Source organism: Schistocerca cancellata, chromosome 1, assembly GCF_023864275.1.
Source record: "Schistocerca cancellata isolate TAMUIC-IGC-003103 chromosome 1, iqSchCanc2.1, whole genome shotgun sequence".
In the NCBI taxonomy this organism is placed as follows: domain Eukaryota; kingdom Metazoa; phylum Arthropoda; class Insecta; order Orthoptera; family Acrididae; genus Schistocerca; species Schistocerca cancellata.
Genome location: NC_064626.1, coordinates 834,102,592 through 834,117,933, shown reverse-complemented (window position 1 = coordinate 834,117,933; position 15,342 = coordinate 834,102,592).

Here is a 15,342-nt window from a genome sequence, read left to right as displayed (position 1 = left end):
TTTCTACCCAATACGACCAACAGCACATGACGAAGGAGCAAACGAACAATCCAAGCGTTTGGAATTAACACTAAACCTCAGAACGCCGTGTTGCTCTTACGCTATTTTGATATGTGCAAGAGACAAGTTTGTACTACGGACTTCACTATGAATAAATAGCACATTAACTTGAATTTTTTTATCTAACAAGAAAAAGAAATGAATTCTTATTAAATTTTCTATCCAGAGGAATGGGTGCTCCCAATGATGCAAAGAATTGTATCGTAGTCATTCAGGGGGAACTGTAGTACAACTCCCTAAAAAATTATTTTTATTTAAGATTTTGTGTACAGCCTTGCGACCAAACCGCCGATGTCCATGTTTGATTTATCTGTGTAATAAAAGAAGACACAGCCTTCAAATCTTTTAGTAGGCAGCTAGGAGAACCCTGGTTGTTCGCATTCGTGTTTCTGCTTCCAGCTATCCTTATGTAAAGCATCGTTGGCTGTAGTTGTAAATGACTGTTGATATACGGACTTATTTTAGTTATACTTGTGTTGACACTTAGTAGACCAGAGCACGTATTTATCTCAATCTTCATGGTATTACGAGTTCTATTTTTCAGCATCTCCTGCAACACTTCGATGTGCCACCTATGCGTCATTGCCGTCATTTCACTAATAATTTGCAGTGTCCATTCAGACGAGCAGCCTGACTCTATTCACATCAGTCATACAGCATATAGCGGTTATCAAATTGCGATATGCAAGTTACACTTTCCAAAATTACATCGGTCGACATCTTCTGCTCCGCCACTCCCCACATCAGTCTAGGACACTTACAAACTTTACTCTCGGAAGATTTTCAAGTATTTTATTGTGTGTTCTTGAAAGTCAACTTACGCTATATTTCACATGTAAAATGCGTATTAGATTTCGTAAATGTGGAGGAACGAAGCATGGAAGGTCGACAACGCCAACATTTATGACGCAGCAATGTATATGTGTTGTACACCACAGTCATTGCTCCATCGTTGCACATTGCTTACCATAAACAAGGACATGGCTTACGAAGATAAATACAATAAAGAAAACAGACTAGCAAACAATCAGGCCACTTCCCAGTACTGTCAAATGTACAATAGAACTTTATACACTGTGAAAATAACATTAATGAAACTGTTGTTGTGGTCTTCAGTCCTGAGACTGGTTGGATGATGCTCTCCATTCTACTCTACCCTGGGCAAGGTTCTTAATCTCCCAGTACTTACTGCAACCTACATTCTTCTGAATTTGCTTGGTGTATTCATCTCTTGGTCTCCCTCTACGATTTTGACCCTCCATGCTGCCCTCCAATACTAAATTGGTGATCCCTTGACGCCTCAGAACATGTCCTACCGACCGATCCCTTCTTCTAGTCAAGTTGTGCCACAAACTTCTCTTCTCCCCAATCCTATTCAATATCTCCTCATTAGTTATGTGGTCTACCCATCGAAACTGCAGCACTCTTCTGTAGCACCACATTTCTAAAGCTTCTATTCTCTTCTTGTCCAAACTATTTATCGTCCATGTTTCACTTCCATACATGGCCACACTCCATACAAATAATTTCAGAAACGACTTCCTGACACTTAAATCTATACTCGAAGTTAACAAATTTCCCTTCTTCAGAAGCACTTTCCTTGCCATTGCCAGTCTACATTTTATATACTCTCTACTTCGACCATCATCAGTTATTTTGCTCCCAAAAAGCAAAACTCCCTTCCTACTTTAAGTGTCTCATTTCCTAATCTAATACCCTCAACATCACCCGACTTAATTCGACTACATTCCATTATCCTCGTTTTGCTTTTGTTGATGTTCATCTTATATCCTCCCTTCAAGACACTATCCATTCCGTTCAACTGCTCTTCCAAGTTCTTTGCTGTGTCTGACAGAATTACAATGTCATCGGCGAACCTCAAAGTTTTTATGTCTTCTCCATGGATTTTAATACCTACTCCGAATTTTTCTTTTCTTTCCTTCACTGCTCGCTCAATACACAGATTGAACATCATCGGGGAGAGACTACAACCCTGTCTCACTCCCTTCCCAACCACTGCTTCCCTTTCATGTCCCTCGACTCTTATAACTGCAAAAAAAAAAAAAAAAAAAAAAAAAAAAAAAGGTTCAAATGGCTCTGAGCACTATGGGACTTAACATCTGTGGTCATCAGTCCCCTAGAACGTAGAACTACTTAAATCTAACTAACCTAAGGACATCACACACATCCATGCCCGAGGCAGGATTCGAACCTGCGACCGTAGCGGTCACATGGTTCCAGACTGTATCGCCTAGAACCGCACGGCCACACCGGCCGGCTCTTATAACTGCCATCTGGTTTCTGTATAAATTGTAAATAGCCTTTCGCTCCCTGTATTTTACCCCTGCCACCTTCAGAATTTGAAAGCGAGCATTCCAGTCGACACTGTCAAAAGCTTTCTCTAAGTCTACAAATGCTAGAAACGTAAGTTTGCCTTTCCTTAATCTAGCTCCTAAGATATAAGTTGTAGGGTCAGTATTGTCTCACTTGTTCCAATGTTTCTACGGAATCCAAACTGATCTTCCCCGAGGTCGGCTTGTACTAATTTTTCCATTCATCTGTAAAGAATTCGTGTTAGTATCTTGCAGCCGTGACTAATTAAACTGATAGTTCGGCAATTTTCACATCTGTCAACACCTGCTTTCTTTGGGATTGGAATTATTATATTATTCTTGAAGTCTGAGGGTATTTCGCCTGTCTCATACATCTTGCTCACCAGATGGTAGAGTTTTGTCAGGACTGGCTCTCCCAAGGCTGTCAGCAGTTCGGGGCCCTGATTTATGAGCCAGTGTACCGCTACGGCCCAAGTCCGGACACCGTCTCAAGTACACTTAAGGTGTCCTCAACGAATGTGACGAAAAGAGTGTAAGGAAATCGCTACGCCTAACTTTATTGATATTTACGCCCGGCAAGAGCGCGAATAGAGTACTTATTTGGCGGAGCGGACACGAGAAAGAATGATGATAATGCTTTCGTAAAATAGTTCGCTGAGCTCTGATTATTTGAGGTGAGATCAGACCCCAAATTAAAAAAAAAATATTTAATTTTTTTCTGCTATATAAATATTTGGACTTTCCTGGACATGTTGGTACATATTTGTTTTTTAAATCCCATTTAAATGTTTTTATTGTTTTTTGTTTTTTACTTTTACTTGACACATCGCGATGTCTACATTGATTTTGTCGTCATCCCAGATTTATATTCAAATCTCAGAAACTACATGATCTAGAAGGCTGTGTTTTTTTTTCTTCTGTTCTCTTTGGGATTGTTTACCAAGAATTCGCTGCACTGATTATTTAATATTCTTTCCCGAAACACTTGTATATCTTTGAAAACAAAGGAAATGTTCACGTGTTTGGTAGTTTGCTGTGTATATAGTGAACCTGTTGTGTGTTTTTGCTCTTATTAAATCGACAAAACCGAAAGGTATCTTCAAGATACGCCGAAACAAATGAAATAGGTACTATAGAACTTCACGAATTGTGGATAATAGTGAACTGACGCAAAATAATTGCTGTAAAGTTGAGACGACAGTTGTCACTCCTCCCAGTGCACAGAAAAGAAAATTGCAAACTCAGTGTGAAAGAGATGCATTACCTGTCCATGAATGGAGTGGTGCGAATATAATTGTAGATTTTAATATTTTAACAGCATTGTTGAAAGAGACTTTAGCATTCAAGTTATATGGTGGAGATACAGTGCTTTCAGAAGATGTGACTGCTGGGAAAGGAATAGTGTTGCGGCGAGGCGGGTTATAAGTCGCATTGCGTTACGTAATTGTTTGACCACTGTCTTTCGTCGTACGATGCACTACAAAAAGTTCCACCTACCTCAGTACGGGGTCTGGTCACCAGCCCGATTCTCTGCATACGTAGATACTGTTCAGACAATGTCAAAAGCAGCGTTGAAGAAAAACATCGTCAATTCTTACGTTTGCAAAGTCCGTCTAGTCTGGTAGCAAGCTATCCTGTAATATAACGATTTTCGGGTGGAGAGCGATTGCTTCATTCTTTTAGAAAAAATGTCAAAATTCTGCAACAAGTTCTTTGTTTCTTTAGGTTCAAAATTAAAGAATTTGCCATCAGCCTGTATTTATTTAAACGACTAATATCGATGTCCTCAGCCCACAGTTCATACAACCCAGTATACACGCGAGACAGCCAGAAATGTACTTAAGTCCGACCCGAATTATTACGTGATCTACAGTCGATGCTCTGCTACAATGTATGAGTTTCACGTTCGGTTTTTTTTTCAGTGGATTTTTAACGAAGTAACTGCTTGCCAATTATTCCATAGATGAATATGAAACATGCCACGCGGAATTCTATAACGGCCGAAAGTTCACACGTGTTTATCTTTCCAACTAAACACTTCACAAAGCTCAAATTTCCACAATCTGTCCGTAAATGCAACTGCTTACACAGCGACACCATCCGGACGCGAAATACCAGTAACTTCTTCATTGTACTCATGACGTAGACGGACACGTCCAACATGATCTGTACGCCTGATAGCTAGCTAGCGACTCTCTCCCTGCCGTTTCTTCCAGGGCCTATAACTATATTATAGAGCGCGGGAAATGCTTAACTCTGGTTGTTCAAAATGACCAGCCTATCAAAACAAACCTTGGAGTTCTTTCTCGCACCAGAACTATCCTACGCCAATCAATATTCACAGATGCATTTACATCACTTCATCCTGCAACTCTTAATAAAATACTTAACAAAACCAAATGAAAACAAAACTAATCTTGAAATGACTTTTGAAAATCATTACTCTGCAAATGGCTATTCTGGCTGCCTTCTTACGAAAGCAAGTACCCTTGGACATACATCAGCTAGGTAGAGAAATTACAGCTTTCATTGCAACTGCTTGCTTCACGCTTTCTCATGACAAGTTACGTAATGTTTAACATAAGATAATACTGAATCTTTACATATGTCCCACATATACACTCTCACTCACTCTCATTTAGTCACACAATAAAACAAATAGCTGTTAAATAAATATTAACCCTTTCTGAATTCTATGTTACGAAAATGAAAAATAGTGAACGTTTTTAATTATAAAAAATATAATAAATTGTTCTGCCATTTAGTGAACTTCAGTAATAATTCTAAATGATACTATAAGACAAACTTCTATGAATCCTAACTGACTTTAATCTTATAAGTGTCGGTTTTTGGTGTTTTAGGCAATTGTCTCTAAATCGGAAAGTATCTCAGCTAGATAGCTGAGATTTTAATATAACCTTCCTTTTAATAATTAAGGGCTGTATATTGAGGTTTAACAAAATTGAATAATATTTAATACTGTTTATTTAGATTCTTCGGGGCTTGAATATTCTGTCGCTCGAACTAACACAGGTTGCGCTTCCCACGGCTAGGCTAGCGACAGTAGCGAGTGAGTCACGCTAAGACACCAGCGGCTGTATATTGCCACCGCCATCGGCTCCAAAGCTACGAGTCCATACTGTAAAGTAGCTTACTGCAATAAAATGCTATTGCATATTGACTCACGTCGTTACAGTGTGTAAACTTAAAATTAGATGCAAAAATTGTTGTGTTCAAAAATCATTTCTAACTTCTGCCAAATGCTCAAACAATGAACTATATCAAGCCAATGTGAGGTTATTATATGGGATTAGGTGTATTGGGATAGGTAGTAGCAGTGGTAGACTACTTTGTGCTCTCCTGAATCTACGAAACCCTCCCACACAATATGAGAAATACACAGAAGTTATCGGCAACTGCATAGATTCTGTTGCAACAGATTCCGGGAAAACTGAAACTGTAGAAGCAGTCAGTGAGAATGGTGGTGCAACAGACTTTACTGCAGCATGTGATGGGTCATGGCAAGAAAAGGGCCACACTTCAAAAACTGCATTTGCTACTGCAACAAGTGTTGATTCTGGTAAGGTTCTAGACTTTGAAGTTCTTATCAAATATTGCCCGGGTTGCACCTTAGTTGGTGATAATGAGTAGAAAAAGAGTGTCCATAGGCCTTCGTGTACAAAGAACTATGGTAGATCAAGTGGTTGTATGGAGGCTACGGCAGCTATGGCTATTTTTCATAGATAGAAGAAGATCACAAAAACGATCTCAACTTTTTAGACAAAATCGTAAGAAAAGACAATAATAAACACACGTTTGACATATGCAGTAGACCCAGAAAAAGTGACATTATCTTAAATGCAATTTCAAACCACCCACAGAACCACAAACAAGCATCAATCAGACACATGATGAACAGGCTGAACAGGATACCTCTATACACTTCTAATTACCAGAAAGAGTTAGCCATTATAAAACAAATAGCATTAAAAATGGACACAAAGTAACAATGGTTGACAAATTAAACAAAAAATAAAGAGACGAATAATGAAAAAACCTAACCAAACCACACTAACTCATACAACTTGCACTACAACAAAGAATGGCATACAATGACCTACCACAACAGATTCACTCATAAAACAGGTAACATAATCAAAAAACAAGACATAAACATTGCTTACAAAAAAAATAATTCCGTACAAAAGCACATACCAAAACTGAAATCAAAACCAGACAGATACCAACAATGTGGTATCTATCAGTTCAATTACAGAGATTATAAGAAGATATACATTGGAATGACTGGCAGGTCATTTGACACAAGATGTAAATAATACATCAGAGCATTTAAATACAGTACTAAACATTCGACATTTGCACATCATCTAAAAGAAAAACACCATAGACCAAGCATTATTGAAAACGATGTGAATATTATATAAATCAGTAAAGACAAACACTTCTTTAATTCTTTTCTTTCCGAGAAAATTTCCGCATACAAAAAGCATTAACACAAAATAAACAGTTGCTCAATGACCAGATAAATATTAGAAACCGGCCTTTATGTACAATAATTGATGAAATTACATGAAAAGGAAAATAGCCTTTTCCATTCCTTCAGCCCCCCCCCCCGACTCTCGACAGTTTCATTCGACTTCTCGCACCTCACCTTCTCCTCTCACTCACACTCCATCACCCTGCTATATACTTATGTCCACTCACCATGGTTTCCCCCTTCCCTAATAAAAGAAACCTCCATCGCTACCCCTTCTCTACTCTTACGCAGTACATAAATACACAGAAACATAATTAAACAGAATTACATACTTACAATAATCTAATAAAAAAATTTTGTAGATCAAAGACAAAGTAGGAGAAAGGTTATGTCGGCAACACTAGAAAACAGAAACAACACATACTTGCACTACAAAAACAAAGAGAATACAGTGGTGTGCATAAAAGTGTGTTGTGAAAAACATAAGAAATGCGTAGTGCTGCAGATCATCTAAAAATTAGACCAAAATTATCAGTGTGTAACACAGAAAAACAACGATATGCTAGCAGACGGCATTTCCCGATGTAAGCGAGAAATCAGTCGAAAAAGCAGCATAAGTACAAATCGACCTATTCTTAACGAACTGTTTTTCAGTCTAAAAGCAAATCAAAATGTAAATAACTTAACTACAGACCACTCATGATGCTTTACCTCCATAAAGCGAAATGAGTCTGGTTTTTGTAGTTGCAGCGACAGAACAAAAATACCCTCAAGAATTATAAAGGAACTTGGACACTATGGCCACACAAATGAAGAAATAATCTTTGTTTTGCCGAGAAGCGGCCAATGTCTACACTTAACTGAAAGTTTTTAGTTTTCACTTTAATATGAAATAAATTATTTTTGCATTTTCTTTTCTTTACTAATTACGATTGCGAGTCTTTTAAAGGGTCCGTTATTAATAGAACGCAATGAAATTATTCCTAAGCAAGATGTCTGCCAAGAATGGTCGAGTGTTCGGCCGTTCTTGTCGTTTATGCAGCGTACTGAAAACCTTGAAAAATAAACCTGATTTGTACTTCTGCATGAAGGTCACCTATATATGTGAAATAAAAAGGTGCAGTTAGCATAAATTACAATATATTACTTAAAATTCACAACTTACAATGCGATATGGCCGCCATAGCGTGCGTTTTCTTCAAGACTAGAACAGAGGGAGTAGGTAATAACGTTGGTCTTTTTGGTTTCTTGCACCATCTTGCACCATTGCTACATAGATTCCATACAGGTATCTTAGAGTCTGTACCGTTATTATTTCGTTTCATTACAAATAACCGTTCTGACAGTTATTTATATGCGCATTTTCAGAGTGCTGCGTGATATTTTCAATAGTTTAAAATTTTACAATTTTTATTTTACTTCGTTTTGTGTCTGACTTGTCTTCGCACAATTTACTATTTTGTTCCGCGTATCGGTAAAAGGGCCCTCTGGTATGAATGGGCCAAAAACACTTGTGGTTTGCGAACGGTCATACCAACTTTATAATTACACATGTTACTTCTCAAATATATTGTGGTGGTGCTTTATGTACTGGTTTTTATATAATATGAGAAGTTGAAGTTAATGTTATTGTGCCTACTTCACAAGTGAAAAATTGTTTACTTCAGTGATTCAGTTGTGGTGATTCTCGCAGCTAATTTGCCCGACATGGTGTTTTTATATTAACAGACGTAAGATACTTCTTTCAGGTTGAATCCCTAAGAGTGTTATCAAATATGAGTGTGTTACCGTCTCGTATTGTTATAGATTTTGCACCGCTTAACAGCGTTGATGTCTTAGTAGTTAATACCTCAAGATAGTTGGGAAGCTTTTGGTGTGCGTAGTCCGCTTATGCCGGGCCGCTGGCCATTTCAGGCGGACCCGTGTTCACTATGGAGAGGCTTGCGGAGCAGCATTCGGGGAGAACCGCGTGGAAACGCCGCTTGACCCGGCCTCCCGTCGCGCACAAAGCTCCGCCCACTTCGCAACGGGCGAAGGATCGCTTGAATCGCGCCAACCGCCGGTGGACACCACCGGCACTGAAACCGATTATCATGAAGACTGTCCACCGTCGCGTGTTAGGGTCCGTTCATCCGCGTCGTCGTCGTCGTCCGACGATTCACCTGACCGCCTAGTAATTGACCTTTCTCGTAGTGAGGCGACGAACACATCGGCTCTGTCTGACCACCACCCGGCTGTACCTGCACCTCTTTCTACGCCGTCCCGCCACCGTGGAGAGTCTTCTGGACACCCAGACCCAGTCGTAAAGTCCTCTGGCCGTCGCTCCAGACGCCCCTCCGCCCACGCGGGCTGTGGTGGCAGCGGATCGTGTTCCGATACCCCCCTGCCGGGGGACGCCGCACCGGATGGTCCTGTGGATGAGGAAATGGCTCATGCTCCCGACCCTCCTTCTCAAGATAACCCGCCAAGCCATCACACATTATACACCCCATTGTGGTGTATAATGTCACTAATTATATGAAACTGAACACTGAGCTCCAGCGGCTCATTGTCGACCAATTGAGAGCTGTTTACCAAAAAGATCATATGAAATACCTGCTTGACAGTAGGGACGACTACCTTGCCATTCTCGATTTCGTAACATCAAAGGCGATGCCTTACTTTACCCACCAGACGTCGGGTAATGGCCGCACCAAAATCGTCATCAAGGACTTGCCACCAGAGGTTACGGCAGAGGAGGTCAAGGAGTAACTGCTTCGGCTCGATTTCGAAGATCCTTTGGTCCACCAGTATAGCAAGAGGAATCCTGAGACCAGGGCATTGATCCCCTGCCCTACCCACGTCGTCTCCCTTTCCCGGAGGGAGGACATAGAGCGGATTTACCAAATCCGGTATCTTCTGTACACGAAAGTCCGGATTGAATCGTACGAGGGCCGCAACGGGCCAGCCATCTGTCACAAATGCCAACGATTACGACATACAGGGAATTACTGCTCCCTGCCGTTGCAGTGTGTTAAGTGTGCTGGCCCACATTTAGTGGAGAACTGCACACTCCCTGCTTTGGAGAAACCTACCCGTGCCAGATGTTTGGGAACGACGCACGATCCCCACCACATGGCATCGTGGAGAGGGTGCCCTGTCTACCAGAAGGCACTGAAGTCTTCTCGTCCGCCCAAAAAGAAACCAAGAACTAATCGACCTCCCCCACTGCTACGGGACATGACCAACTATCCGGTTTTGCGGGGTCAGCCTGGTGCACTGTCCTCAGCAGCCACTCTGGTACCAGCCACTCAGGCACCAGATGGTTCGGTGGCTCCTGTGTCGCTTCCTGCCCGGACTCCCACGACATCCTTTGCTGCTGCAGCCCGGTCTACCCCTCATTCTCTGTCTTCCGTGACAGCTCCCACTGCTCACCAACTACAGGAGCCAGCTGCAGCTCCCTCCAGTCCATCTGTGGCTCTATCTCAGCCCTCTGCCCCTACCTCCACTCTGCCTACTACTACACCTGCACCTGCGCGCCTTAGGGGCAAGCAGACCTCCCGGGACCCTCCCCCAATGGTGGAGACTGATTTTTCCTTTCGGGCGGACATGCGCGAAATCCTCCAGGTCATCTCCTTTTTCACGAAACCCCACATCCGGGCTGTTATTCGTGACACTGCACAGAAAATCCGTCAGTCGGAGGACGGGCTCTCCAAGGTCATCTCCCTAGTGGAAGGGCTTAGTCAAATATTGTTGTAATGGCGAATGGACCTCCACACCACTACCAGCTCCCTCGGGATCTTGTCACTTGCATTTTTAATGCCAATGGCATAAAACGTATGAAGACGGAATTGAACACCTTCCTCCATGACTATCGTGTGGATGTTTTACTGGTCACAGAAACACACTTCAAACCGGCAGACGATTTCCGCCTTCGCAACATAGTGTGTTACCGCTCTGACCGCCACGACCGCCGTGGTGGAGGCACAGCTGTATTCCTCAACAAAGCTCTTGTCCATACCCAAGAGACTCTCCAGCCAATGGAACACATAGAGGCCACAGCGGTTACCATCTCCACACTCTTGGTGCCATTACCTTTGCAGCAGCATATTTGAGCCCAAACAAGCCACTGCTGGAAGCAGACCTCCGCACATTGTCATCCTTCGACAGGCTCATCATTGGGGCAGATCTCAATGCCAAGCACCCAGCTTGGCATTCTCGCGTGTCTAACCCCAAAGGCCGGCTCCTCCTTGACCTGGAGGATACTTTAGCACTATCAGTCTATGGCCCCCATGAATCTACCCATATCCCAGTCTGTACTAACTGCCAGCCAGACGTTCTGGATGTGGCCATCTTCAAAAACATCACCACTCAGTTTTCACTGGAAGTTCTCCACGAACTGGCCTCTGACCATGAGCCAGTACTCTTGCACCTCACCAATGCTGCCCTTTCGTTTGATGTTCATTCCACTGCGATCCTCACCAATTGGGACAAGTTTGCCAGGGTACTTAATAACACCACTCGACACGACGTCAATTTGACAACACCGCCAATATAGTCCGTGCTGTGGATTACCTTACAGCCAAAATACAGAAAGCAGTGAAACTCTCCACCTCCACTGCACCTCGAAATTTAACACCCCTGGCCGACTTGCCCCCTCTGTTACGCGAGCTGAAGGTGCGAAAGAACCGCTACCGCCGGAGGTGGAAGCAGTTTCGTGACCCTCAGGACAAGCGCCAAATGAGACGCCTCCAACGCGAATTCAGCCACCGGCTCGCCGAATGGAGGTCTGAACAGTGGGAGGACAGGATGTCCACTTTCCTACTCCACCAAAAATCTGACTGGGCTGTCATTCGCACCCTGCGGCGTTCTAAGCCAGCGACTGCCCATCCTATTCGCACAGCAGCGGGCTTGTCTTATGATACCCTGCAAATTGTGGAAACGCTGGCAGATGCGTTCGAGGCCCAAAACCGCCCTCTGGTCCAGGACCTTTCTCCGAACGAACTACAGGAAGAACATGACGTTCTGACAGCTGTTGCTGCTTTCTGCAACCGCCCACCCCAGTCTGCTCCCCTTCTTACGTCCATGGCAGAAATTCAGCGCGTCCTTCGACGGAAACGTGGCCGGTCGGCCCCTGGATTGGACGGAATTTTAAATGAACATCTTTGCCACCTTCCCCGCACACCACTCATCTTGTTCACCAAAATTTTAAACTGTTGTCTCACATCTGGCCTTTTCCCCCCTCAGTGGAAACAAGCCAAGCTGATTGCGATCCCCAAGAGGTTCAAGGACCCTACAGTCCCCACCAACAACAGTCCCATCAGCCTCCTAAACACTATGGCGAAGGTCCTTGAATCTGTGATCCTTCACCGACTTTCCCAACCTCTTGCGGCAGCTGGGACGATCCGTCCTGAACTATTTGGAACCACTTCGCACCTCTCTGCTGAACTTCAGGTCCTACGGATCACTGAACACATTAGCAAAGGCTTCAACACTGCCAAGTCGACAGCTGCCGTTTTTCTGGACTTGCAAAACGCCTACGACAAGATCTGGCAAGGCAATCTCGTAAACAAGATGCTGACACAGACCCCTATACCGGATATTTATGTCAAGATCGTGGATGATTTCCTCCGTGGCAGGACTTTCCTAGTGGCTCAACGGAGAATGCGTTCAGGCATTCGCCAATTGTCGGCAGGCACTCCGCAAGGATCGGTGCTATCTCCCATCCTTTTTAATATCTATGTCAATGATATGCCGGTCATCCCCGAGTGCCACCTTGCACAGTACGCTGACGACACAGCACTATACACCACTGGCCGCATTACTGACGCCGTCGTCGCCCACCTCCAGCGACAGGTGGACGCCACTATCACCTGGTGCCGGACAAACAAAATAGCTCTCAATGCCGCCAAAACTACGCCAGTTTACTTCACGAAACGGCGCCCAGTCCTCCGCCGCAATATCTCGATTGCAGGTGTGCAGGTGCCCTGGTCCCCGACAACCACCTATCTCGGGGTCCAGATGGACTACAAGTTTCTCTTCCACTGTCATGCGGAGTATGTCACCAACAAGGGGCAAAAGCTAACCAGGGCTTTGTACCCGCTCTTTCGCAGTAGGGAATTTAACCTGCATACCAAGCTCCGTATTTCCCGAACAGTTATCCTGCCTGACCTCACGTATGGATCTGCTGCATGGATCATGATTAGTGTCACCAGGATGCGGACATTGCAGCGCCTGCAGAACAAGGTGCTCAGGTGGAGCCTGCACGCCCCGCCACTCACGAGAATTGTCACTCTCCACGAGGAAGCGGATATCGTCCCCCTAAATACGATCATACGCAACAACGCGCTGCGGCTCTATGAGAAAGTGGATGCCTTGCGGGACACTGTCCATGGGTTACGCCACGTTGGGACCACACTTCCACGCCGCTGGCATCGACATCCGGTTCCCCTAACCATCCTAGAGGAATCGGATTCCGACCACGGCTAACGATAAGTCTGGCACGCCCACCACGGACGCATCCATTGGCGGGACTAGCCCCCATACTACGTCCAAGACTTTCCAATCATACCTGCCCATGTTAGACTAAATTTTTCTGCCTGACTCATGTTGTACTGTCACCGTCAGAGGGTGGTACGGGACTACAAGTCCCACCGCCACACCTCCAAAGTGAACTGCAGTGACGCAGTCACTGCCCTGTGGATAAATTTGCTGCTTCACCAACACAGCTAGACCGCAATAGACCGGTAATGCTGTATTGTAACATATCACAAAAAAAAACACGGATATGTTTAAATCTGCTACTAAGATTAATGTGGGTGGGTTAAGCAAACGATCTGTTTCTGCTTCACGGCTTTAAACTTGTCGTTCAATATGCAAACACAATTCCAGATATGTGACTATTTGCAATTAAAAGTTATTTTTGTTAATTAATTTTTACTTCTGTGTAGAGATGGGCAAACTGAAACACATAACTGTTTCGAAACAAATGAAACAATACAGTGTAATGTTTCGAAACAGTGAAACAGTTTGTGTTTTGCAATAGTATAGGCCCTCACATTACATCATCTTGAGAGTCTACTGTATTAACATTGCAATAAAAACACAAATGAGGTGCGAGACAGCCAATCATATCGCAGAAAGTATGAAACTTTCACGTAAGCGTCTTTGCAGTTCCATATTTCCTGTAGCAAATGCGCTGCTTCCGTGTAATGTGGCTGAGGTCAGACTAAATATGTTTGGCATAACAGATTTTGCCAAACTCGTTTCCCTGTATTCTAGTGCATAATGTTGATAGGTTTTATGAGTGATAATCTGTATGTGCTTTTGAAAAGGAATATTATGAGATGTAATTTATTGAGATAACATTCTGGGAAGCGAGGCACTGAATTAACATTTATGAGTGTGCCACTCACACTTTTACTACTCACAGTTAAATTTTCTATTGTTTGTCACACAGAGCAGGATCCAAACTGATGCACACAGATCAAAAAATTACCATAAGAGACTGGAAGATATAGCACAATGGTAAAGTATGGCAGTTTCTCATCAAACATTCACAAGTTATCTGGATACATCTCATAGTAAGTATACTTGATTGAACTGGAAAACATTTCAAGGTAACTGAAATGCAGAGATAGGTATGTTTCTTTGAAGTATAAAATCCAGACTAAAATTTAAAACAATCCATACAGTGTAATGCCTTTGTGATACCTATATCATGGCAGATCTGCCTCTACACCACTTAGAGGTTCTCGCTAAAGAAGTTCGTTTGAGGTACAGGTACATGGAGTTCGCTCAAGTACTCACAACAAGCACATGTATTAACATTTTATTATAAACTTCCCCAGGAAATCAGAGATGAAGTTACGTTGCTGTTGAAATGCAATTTTTATCACAGTATCTGAACGCCAAAAACAAAAGTATCGAAGTACCATTGTTGACTTGCCTGAGAATTATTTTATCATACACAAGTATCAAGATGCCTATTGTGTCATAACCAAACACAGCACATTTACAAAAATAAACACACAAACATACACATACACAAATCAGATAATTATTCCCAAACACATAAATGAATAAATAACATACTCAAAAAAAAAATTAAACTCACTGAATAGTGAGCAAAACGTGTCTTCTGTGTGCAACAAATTTGAGAAAAATGTTCTTGTAAGGTAGCTACCTGCACAATTTGGTGGACTAAACAAAATACAATCAAATATAAATTCAGTGCACTCGGTCCAGAGAAGAACAAAATCAACTGAAATTTTACTGTTTCATTTTTGAGTAGGTCTGCTATTCAAAATTGTAGTTTAGAAATATCATTTTTGATACTTTTTCGCTTGAAAGACGGGATCGTCTGTCTGTTAGTGTTTGTCCCTGCTTTGAAAATATGTGCTCACATGGAACAGAGGCGGCCAGAAAACAAAGACGTCGTTTCATTACTGGTATTTCAAACACTGTAGGAAA